Raw genomic sequence first — 11280 nt, 5'->3', positions numbered from 1 at the left:
AGACTTGCCTTCATATGTGAACGCTCCCAAAGTTAAAAAAAATTATTTACTACCGAAACCAGAACCTGGAAAAGGCAGGGGGGTGGTGCTTCCACTGTTTCCCAATGCAAAAATGTGTTACGAGAGTTGAAAACGGCCGTGTGGCGGCGCTAGTAGTAACTTTGTTCTACAAACCCATGCATTAGCATAGGAAAAATGCATAAAAATTACAAAATAAATATCAAAAACCATTTAAAATCATTTTTTCTTCATAGTGTAGTTAGGTAGTAAATAAGACTTATGTACTTGCGTATGATTTTCTTTAATATAGGAAAAAGTGGCCTAATTTACATAATTTAAACAAACAAAACAATTGCATAAATATTCAGAACTTATAAAAAATGCTGAAAAAATATATTATCATCAAATTATAAAATTTTCTAAATTTCAAATAACAACAAGATTTTTAATTGACAAAAAAGAAAATCCCAAATTAAAAAATATCCGAAACTAAAATTCACCGACTTCAAGACCGACTTGTAAAATAAACGAATTATTAAATTCCCACAAATATTTCAATTGTCGAAACTTAGAACTGCTGAAAATAGTTAATTGACTATTAATTTATGAGCTACGCCAAACTCTCGCGTTCAATTAACCCATTCTCAGCCTTCCTAGAACTGCTGGCTCCCTCAGTTTCTCAGGGGAGCAGAGCGACAGCGGTTACGACATTATATATATATAGGTATATATTCCAATTAGAAACGAGTCAGGCGGCCTTCACTGTTTACGTTTCAATCCCCCCGAAACCAGTCCAAGGCTATTTAAAGGCAACCCCTGAAATTTTTATCTCTGACAACACTCAAATTAATCGAAAACTATTTTTCGAAGTGCTATAATAAATCCATGTTGAAATTAAACTCTGAGAATTGAGAACAAGAAAATAAGTATTATCATCTTGTTTTTACAATGTAAATATAATTGTGATAGGATTCTTGAGAAATTTAAAAGATTTTAAAATATTTTCAGGCTTCTCAAAAAAGAATCTAGAAGATTTTAAAGAAATTTCTTTATAATATAGGATTTTACAAAATATTATAAAAAATTCGAGTCTTTTTAACAGATGTTTACAACTTTTAGTAGTTGTGAAGGAATCAAGAAATATTTGATAAATTTTCGAAAATGTTTCCGAGTTTTTAAATGTTTGTAATCTATTTAAAACGTCTTAAATTCCTGAAAATATTTTTAACTGATACGGATTTTTCTCAAAATTTAAAAATATCATTCCAAATTTTTTTAAATTACCTTATAATCTTCTAAACTATATTTGGAAATTTTAGGAAATAGTTTGTTATGTTTAAAAACCTTTTTTAATTTTTCTCTTAAAGTTCTTTTTTCAAAATAAAAAATTATTTAAAATTTGCACACTAATATAAGAAAATTTTTTTTAATCTTGTTAGACCTTCTAAACCTTCTGATTTCTAAAAATTATTCAAATTTGTTATGAATTTTTTATTTATTCTGTAAAATTAAAAAAATTGACTTAAAATCCTTCCGATTCTTCTTTGGCTATTTTTTAAATCTTCTACATTTTTTTAAACAATCTCTTTAAATTAATTTTTCGAAATAAAAAATTATTTAAATTTTTCTTAGGAACCTAAAAAAATGTTTTATTTTCGTGAAACTTTATAAAATTCTTAAGAAATATTTAAAAGTTTTAATTATTTTTGAATCGTTTCAAAACTTTTGAATCTTTTAAAAATACTCAAATTTTGTCTAAAATTATGAAGTATGGCAACATTGCAAAATTCTGCTATACAATCTTTCACAATGTAAGGCCATGTGACGAGAGTTTCACGTGACCAAACCTGGTCTTCAATTTTTTTTCCCCAACTTACGTCTAAACGAAATGAGATATCGCTCTGAAAGTTTGGAAAATGAAAGAGGAGGTAATAAAGTCCATGTCTCTGCTTTGTTCCGATGGAAATTTAGAGAAAAAATCTTTTTTGAAGAAAATACCAGTGGAAGTTTTCTTTCCCAACTTACGTCCACACGGAATGAGATATGGTGTTAAAAATTTGGCACGATAAATAGAAGGCATGCAAGAATATATCTCTGGTCCAAAACAATTAGAATAATGAAAAAAGTTTTTTTTAATTACTGTTTTGGAGAAATACCGACCGTGCTGTCGTCAAACCCTGCAAGCAATTAGCAATGTTGTCAATGGGCTAGTTATGAGCTTTATATTGATCAAAGTGGGGCAAAACAACGAAAATAGCTCCCGAACATTAAGCACAAATAATGCAAAAACTAATGTTTGCATTTGAAATGCAAATAAACGTATTTGGTCTGACATACGTATCAGTCTGGTATCAGCTGTGTCAAAGCAGCACTAGCGCAGCGAGTAGACAACTTCGAACTTCTAGGGGTCTGTGGGTAAAACAGATTGCATGATTACCGTAAGAGAAAGTTAAAAGTCAAACTTCTGCTGTAAAACCTAAATGTGTCCGTCGATAATCATTATTTGCATAAATAAACTTTTTTCTTCCCCCAACTCTTCGCAAGGCCACAAACGATCCTTTAATATTTATTAACATTTCCCGAAAAAAAATTTCCGCATTATTTAAACTTTTATTTTTCAATATGGGTGAAAAAATATTGATCTTAGGGCTAACTTGATCAGCTGTTATACTCATTACATGGCCTTAAACAAAATTTTAGGAAATAATTCAAAATGGTCTTCGGGTGTTCTCTGAGTTCCCTTCTATAACCTGATTTTCACACCGGAGCGATAAACAACGGCATAATTAATGGAAATGATTCGATAACAAAAAACAGAAAACCCCTATTAGAAAAATCCACTGTGTCATTTTCATAATAATTAAATAAATAAGCCATTTTCTTGATACATGTTTAAGGGTTTGTAACTGCTCAGTCTGACAAAAGATTTATAACAGTCAAAACAACTAGAAAATTAAGTTACTACTAGCGCTGCCGCATGACCGTTTTCAACACATGGGCCATTTTCAACTCCCGGTGATAGGCGACTGGGAAAAAGCAAAATATGTCGACGTTTCAATATGATAATTGAGAAACAGTCGAAGAAGAGTATAGGGTACGTGCAATGCATGAAATGTCCTGCAATCTACGGATACCAAGGGTTAAAATCTGGGACTTCTCATTTACTCAGACATGGATGAGACAAGAATCTTGGCTTCACTGCCCGATATTGCAATTCCAGCTAGTGTGAAAGCTACGGTAAGGGATAAGAGTGTGGAATTCTGTGCGAAAGATTTAAGATCTTACGAAACCTTAGCTGAAGGTGGATTTCTCCCCTTCGCTCAGGAATTAAAGCCAATATGGCTTCACACGATCTCAAGGTACTGCGGCCTGCCTGCTTCCTCAGCGACCTTTTTCTATTGTTCAGCGCTAGACTCGGTCTCGAAGCTGGACAGCTCTCAACCGGAGGCTTCTGCATTATGTTACAGGGGACATTTAAATGGAATATAGTGTATGAACTCTGTTGCGCCCTATCATGGAGGTCGAGTCGAAGGCGCGCACAGTGGGAGGAAATGAACTTTTTTTGTTCAAAAATGTGCAGTGCCTTCAATTTTGGTCCAATTTTGAATTTTTTGTTTTAAATTAAAGTTCATTAAATTCTAAAAAGCTTCTCCGAACTTTTGTCTCCTCTTTTTGTTCAATAATTTTGTCACTCAAAGTATGGAAAAACTGAAATTTTGTACGAAAAAATTTTTTACGTGTTAATAACTTATTAGGTAAACTTTATATTGTCTTAAATGAATGTTTAGGGACTCAAAGAATACAAATAATTTGTTCATTATTCCATTTATTTGTTATAAACAAATTATTAGGAACAAATTAGAAAATAGTTTCCAGGAACTCTATTTCAATTTGCATGAGTAGAACTTTCTCCTCTGACACTTAAAATTAAATTAATTGCCAAATAATTCTGTACTCAGGTCAAATGCTAAATTGAGGTCTTTATGAGATATTTCTACCCCTCCCCCCACTTATTCTCACTACTGCTTAGTGTTGCGGAAAATTTCTTAATACTAGACAGTTTCGAACAAAAATTTATTTAAAATTAATTTTTACTTTTTAAGAAGTCATTTTCAACCAAATAAATGAATTTTAAAGATCAACAAAATCATTTCTTTAACAAAAAAGACAAATTATAAAAAAAAAACTACAAACTATAAAGAAAAGTATACAAATGGTTAAAAACTTCTGTAAATCATAAAAAAAGAAAGCCGCGCGTTTCGTTGATAATTACCATACGTATTTAATTTTGTATAAATATATTTATTATAAATGGTATAAAAATTTCTTTAAGTAACGTACGTTATTTTTTTCTTTTGTAACGTACTTTACTGTGCATTGCAGTTGTCCAAAGATTTTAACACGGCAACGGGCTTTCGAATCGACCTCCATGGTAGGGCGCAATAGAGTTTATACACTATTCCGTTAAAATTTACTCCTGTAACATAATGCAGAAGGCGCAGGTTGAGAGCCACAGCGCTTCGAGATCCAGGCCAGCTCTGAACAATAGAAAAAGGTCGCCGAGAGAGCAGGCAGGCCGCGGTACCTTGAGAACATCTTAAGCCGTGTCATCACAGAAAGTTCCTCCACAACCCACAACCGTATCAAGAAATATGGCAGAATTAGCAAAGTCGAAGAGAGCAGACTTACTGATACAAAAAGTTCATACCCACCAAATAGAAAGATTAATGTTTTGTTGTTTATTCAGCATTTTTTGTGGGTGTTTTTGTGCCTTAAGCATCCAAGTTTAGAAATGATCATTTTTTAGTAACCAAAATCACTAAAAAAATTTATCCAACTGCCACTCTTTCTAGCACTCCGCCATTCCGAAGGGTACTTTTGCGGCAAACCTGCAGATCGAAAGTACAAGGTCACTCATGTATTTTACATGGACGATCTTAAGATCTATGCTAAAAACAAAGAGCCGCTACATCTAGCTCTAGGGATTGTCGAACGATATACTAAGGAAATAGGAATGGAATTTGGGTTAGACAAATGCGCCAAGGTTTATTTGAAGCGAGGAAAACTTAATGGCATCCCTGAAGATCCTGAGTTCGTTGATAGAAGCGCCATACGACACCTTTGCGCTGGAGAGACTTATACATACCTGGACGTGCCACAGAGCCGCATTCAGGATGTGACACCTATAAAGGATACTCTCCGAAGCAGATACAAACGTCTCATCCGGCAGATTTGGTCTTCCGAACTGTTGGCGAAGAACGAAGTATCTACAACGAACATTCTTGCCGTCCCGGTAGTACTCTATTCATTTGAAGTGGTACCATGGACGAAGAACGAGCTCAGATCCCTTGATATCGGGACACGAAAGGTTATGCACATGAACAAATGCATGAATCTAAAGTCTTCTGTTCCCCGACACTACATCTCACGCCGTCAAGGTGTTCACGGAATATTGAATCTTGAATGTCTTCAAAACAGGATTATTCTGGGTACAGCACACAGTCGCAAATGGAAGAGGTCCTCTTCTTAAAATGGTTAGGAAGTATGAAGAAGTGGGCAAAGGAGCTTTTCTGTACAAAGCAGCGGAGGAGGCTGCCGAAAAACTCGGACTTAGCTTCAGTATTAGGGGTGAGCAAAATGCATAAAATCTTATCTATCTCGAGTACTCACTACCAAAAACCCAGTTTAAGAAAGCACAAGAGAAAAACTTGCGTCAACAGCTCCTCGATAAGAGGATGCACGACATCTTCCACAGAAATGTGGAGGATAAGTCAATGTCGTGTGAGCTAACTTTTGCTTTCCTTAAATCACCCAAATTGAAGTGTGGCACGGAGGGTTTCGTTTTGGCATGTCAAGACGGTATCATTAGAATTATGAATGTTTTAACGTCAAAGCTGCTGAAATTATAGAATTTAAAGTTGTTATTACGATCGCAAAAATTTAAATTGATGCGATAATTTTGTCTGAAATAAATAAAAAAAGTAATTCTCTCTCATTTTTACCGTTCAAAATGTAAAAAAAATGTATTAAAAATAAAACTTGAACATTTATATGCTTATAAAAACTCTTTAATACAAAATAATTTTTGTGTACTCCAGATCGTTCAAACCCAAACGAATGCAAACTTGATTTAAACATTATAAAATATTGAGTCGTTAATTATTTGATTAAAGCAATTTTAAAACTCAACCCCTTCAAAATGTTAATTATATGGTATCTAATTTTGAAGAAAAAAAGGAAAGTGTAACGTTGAACATGAAAATTCAGAACTTCAAACATTATAACCATTCAAAATTAAAGAAAATATTCATTTTCTGAGGTATTAAATGTCTAAAATTTTTTCAGAAATTTCTGTCAAGACTCAAAAATCGCTTTTCCGGGTTGAAAATTTAACTGTTTTGTAAAAAATTCGTACTTTTGACTAAAATAATCAACAATTGGGTAGAAAATGTACCTATTTGGTTGAAAATTGATCATTCCTGTTAACTTTTTTGCTAGAAAATCAATTTTTTAATTAAAAATCAAGTATTTTCCTGAAAATTCAGCTCTGTTGGTTAAATCCAACTGTTTTTTATTTTTGTCTATTTTATCGAAAAATCAACTGTTATATAGAAAATTCGTCGTTTTGGCTTAAAACATAACAAATGGATAAAAAATTCTACTACAAATTTCATAGAAAATTAAAATGATTTGCACCAATTTGTTTTCTTTTTTATTGATATTTAATTGTCTCCGATGCAAATTTAACTTCTTTATTTTGTTGTAAAAATTGATATTTTTTTATTTCAAAATGAAACTATTTATAAAAAATTTTATGAAAAAATAGCATGAAAAAATAATTAAGTAAAATGTGTACTAAAATCACATCAATTGTTCAAATTATTTAGTAGAAAATGTATGTAATTTGTTAAAGATTTGCCCTTTTTGATAGAAATTGATCTTGGTTGAAAATTTAACTAATTGGATAAAATTTTATGCATTTTGTTGAAAATTAATTTGTTTAGTGGAAAACTGTACTTTCTTTATTTGAAAATAGTGTATTTCGTGTATTTTTTTTCGAAATAGTAGAAAAATAATGTGATTGTTTCACAAAAGTTTAAAATAGTTTAATAGTGTAGTGAGTCCGAGGCCTGTAGTTAGGAATTCAGTCACTGCTGGAAATTAGTACAAATTTTTAATCATTCAAGTTAATAGTATTTCAAATTTCTCAGTTTTAAAGATTTAAAGTTATACATAACCTCTGTCAAGTATCTTTTCCGAGAAGCATTAATTATTTCATTTAATGTTATTATGGTATCAAAAACTAAACTGATTATTTTATTTCGTAATTCTCAATTTTACCGTGAAGATTTCAATTTTAGAGTAAAGTTTCCAATTTAATGGAGGGTCTCGATTTTAAGGGTACTAAGGGGCTCAAATCAGGTCAAGGATTATGACAGTTCTGGGTCAGAGCCGAGTAGCTATGACCTACTGGCCTGGGACCGCTAGTAGACACCAGGATCGCTCTTTGGAGACCCCTGGTTTATAGGTCCAGGTAGGTCGTTTAATAGGTACAGTCTTAAGGCTAAAATGTGAACGAGTTTTAGTGATTTCTATTTCCCCTCGGTGGCGTCTGTGATGCTTGTGTGGTAGAAGGGGAAGATCAGGAATAAAGAAACATGGCGAACATGTAAATAACGAGTGAGTAATTATATTAATCACGTCTCCAAATTATTTACATTTCCCGTTTCAAACAAATTTACATTATTTTTATTTTCAAATTGAAAAAGAGACCGATCTGTTCGGGGTGGTACTTAAGTGTTGGGCTTAATGTCTCTGTTTTAATATTTTTTTCATTTAGAATTATGGAAAGAATAATTTGCACAAGCAAACCATTTCATGTAATATGAAAAAAACTCAATGCATTTTTGATCATGCTCTATCTTATGTTTTTTGCATATTGCATAAAACGGTTTGTTTGCGTAAATTATTCTTTTTGTAAATCTAAATAAAAAAATATATTATAATTTGCACGGTATGGGTGGAGGAGCGCGATGGGGGGGGGGGTTGCCGGAAGAGCTGTAGTTTGTTCTATCTCCACTAGATGGCGCCACTTCGTTACTTTACTAAGTTCATTTTCTTTAACATGGGACTGTACGCAGTGCGGTATGAAGGATTTAAAATGTCCTTTCCGAAATTGAAATCAGAATACGATAATAAATAACAAGCAGAGAGGCTCTTTCAATAGAGTAGCCGACACTCAAGGATCCTTTGTTATAGTCAGGGAACCAAGGGGAGGGGGGTCCGTGACCGATGGGGGTAACGGGCTCCACCCAAGTGTTTTTGATGTATTTGGACCTCCTGATTACAAATTTCGAGAGTGGATTGTCCAAAAGTGAATAGGTAATTAGTTATTAACAATTTTAATGTTAAAACGGCCACGGTTAGTTTATTTGAGAACTTATATCGGAAATGTATTCCTCATCTCACGGAGAATGCGACGGTTTTTTCAGATCTAAAAAATGTTGATTAGAACTCGAGTTATAACAATTTTCGTTCGCTGTATCTCAAGTTCTATTCAAGTCTTTTTCAATCTGCAAAAACTTCGGCGTTCGTTAGAACATAAGGAATATTTGGCACATTTAAAAAATATGTTTAAGGTCATGAGTAAATTTTCTACGGTTATTTAAACAATCAGTTTGTTAATTATTATTTATACGTGCGTTTCTCGATCAGCCATTCTCAAAATTCGAACTGAAAATGCAAACAAAATATGCGTAGAGCTGTTCATTAATTGGATCGATTATTTATTATTAATAATTCAATTGTTTATACATTCGTAAAAAGTTTTTTAATCGACCTAGCAATGTTTTCTTAACCATACTCTATTTCTCATGTAATTGTGAACATTTAGCTTCTTAAAATTTTTCTAAAAAATACGTAAATTGTTAAACTAAATAATAAACGATCAAATAACTGGCCGTTTAAACAATTAAATTGTTAATAACTAATTACCTATTAACTTTTGAACAATCCACCCTCGAAATTCATAATCAGGAGGTCAAAATACATAAAAAACACTTGAGTGGAGCCCGTTACCCCCATCGGCCACGGACCCTCCCCCCCTTCGGATTAAAATTTAGAAATAGATTTTTTTAATTTCAAAGTTCACAGCCTAAAACATTATAATTCGGAATCTACGGGTGTCGATTATTTCAGATATCTAACTTTTTTTAAATGTTTAAAATTGTAATGAATATAACGTATCTCGTACATGGAATGAGATACGCCAGAAAAGACAACATTTTTGAATTCAACTCCAAAAAAGTATATAAGTGGGTGATTGTCAAATTGCAAGCAAACTTGAAGTCCCAGTAATATAACATTGAATTAGAAACTCTTTATCATTTTTATTTAATAAATACTCATTACAATCCTCTACAAAATTCTCAGTTCGTTTTTTAACATTTCTGTTCCTATTGACTTGAATTTAATATTAGAACACCCCAAACGTCATTAGCGTTAGGTGTTCCAACCTCACTTTGTAGGTACAAGGAGATACGGATTTTCTCCTTTTTTTTACTGTTAGCCTAAAAGACGTATAATGTCTCAAGTTTGTAAACTTTAGAGGAACAAAACTTTAATTTATGCACATTTTTCAAATCAAACAAATAATATTGTATAACCTTGAAGTCTATCCCTCGATTTTTGTCATTTTAATCATAATTTGTGTTAGTTTTTTTCTAGTAAAATATTTGTAGTTACAGTTGAGTAATAAACACAAAATTATTAAGCGCGTTCGTAACACACAGAATTATATAAAATTTAACTTGAAATATGAACACATTTTTTTTAAATCGGATAATAAAACTTAAAAGTATATGTCGACAACAAAATCGTCATCAGAGATATTGTTTAAAAACAGTTTTGGAGTAAAAAAAATATAAAACATTTCGCTACCTGCTCAGAAGGTTTTTATTTAATTCTCAGACATTAATTTGTAATTATAATGTATTATTTTTTATGAATATTAAAAAAGGATGAAATTCATAATTTCCTGTCGTAATTCGTGTGATGCAGTGATACCGCGTGTATCTGCGCATGCGCGAGAATTAGATGGGCTAGTTTGTTTATTATTTCCCAAACTCCGTTTGCAAATAGAGATCAAACGTCTTAATGAAAAGTAGAATTCTCTCAGACTATCTTTTTACATTCTCATCCTAATAAGAAGGTATTGGTTGTATTTAAAATTTCACTTTATCGGTTTTCATCAGTTCTCCACGTTCTGAGACCCTCTGATTCAGAAAAAAAACATTTTTACGTAGGTGTTTGTCTGTCTGCCTGTAATCTGTATTCTATAGGCACAATAACTATTGAAAAATTGATCAAATTGTATTTTGCTTTGACACACTTTTTTAAGGCCTAAAAAGAAAGAACAAGTTTGTAAACCAGTTATTTTCGATAAAAATTCAAGAAGTAAGCGCATTTTCAACATTTTTTAAAAGAGATTTTTTCAAGGCTTCAAAATTCTATGTACGGTTATTCATAGTACTCAGAAACTCAAACAATTTATCCTGATGATTTTTTTCTATAAAAAGAAAATTATCAGAGTTACGGCATTTTCAAAATCCAAAAAAACAAACTAAAATGAACATTTTAAGCTAAACAACGCATGATATGAAAAAAAGTCAAGAGAAGAAAAACGTTGATTTTTGAAAGCCCTACAAGATTACCACAACTTTTTTTATTTGGTCGAAAAGTTGAAAATTCCAAATTTGATCGTACCAAAAATAATTTTAAAAACACAAAAATTCCAATTTTAGGTCAAAATATGCAAGAAGCGAAAAAAATGAACACACTAAAATTGCCCTATGCAGATGCGCAGTAGTTTTCCTTCAATCGTAAAAAAAAGATTAAAAATAAAAATAATTATAAAAAAAAGAAAATAAGAATTAGTATGATTCCATTGTTATGCATATTATGAACTGTAATAATTTACATTTATTGAAATGATACATGTTTCAGCGCAGTTTAGAATACAAGTGAAAGCAAAATAAGAAACAAATATTAAAATAATCATGATAAATACAATTTGTCCCTTATTTGGCAATATCTGAATAAGCAATCCCAGACAGAGTTACATAAAAAATTTATTATATTTGATATAAAAGTGTTGTGTATAATGTAAAAAAGTTGACATTTGGATGAGTCTGAAGTTCCCAACGTTTACAAAAAACGAAAAAAACGAAAAATAAAATATTTGAAAAGTCAAAATGTTTTCATTGTTTATGACAGTATTAT

The 11280-nt window shown here is 31.7% G+C and overlaps 1 protein-coding gene across 3 annotated transcripts in view; it reads right to left on the bottom strand.

Annotated features, from left to right (window-relative positions):
* Nucleotides 1-11280, bottom strand: part of LOC117181541 (etoposide-induced protein 2.4 homolog) — a 40832-nt gene that overhangs the window by 21517 nt on the left and 8035 nt on the right. Inside the window, exon 1 of one of the 3 annotated variants that reach the window (XM_033374341.1) lies at nucleotides 4713-4869. The exons of the other annotated variants lie outside the window; for them this stretch is intronic. The gene's annotated coding sequence lies outside the window, so the exon portion shown is untranslated. Of the gene's footprint in view, nucleotides 1-4712; nucleotides 4870-11280 lie in introns of those variants that run through there. 3 annotated transcript variants of the gene reach the window in all.

The sequence above is a fragment of the Belonocnema kinseyi genome, chromosome 10 (assembly GCF_010883055.1).
Source record: "Belonocnema kinseyi isolate 2016_QV_RU_SX_M_011 chromosome 10, B_treatae_v1, whole genome shotgun sequence".
Classification (NCBI taxonomy): domain Eukaryota; kingdom Metazoa; phylum Arthropoda; class Insecta; order Hymenoptera; family Cynipidae; genus Belonocnema; species Belonocnema kinseyi.
This window is presented reverse-complemented; position numbering and strand designations above follow the sequence as displayed.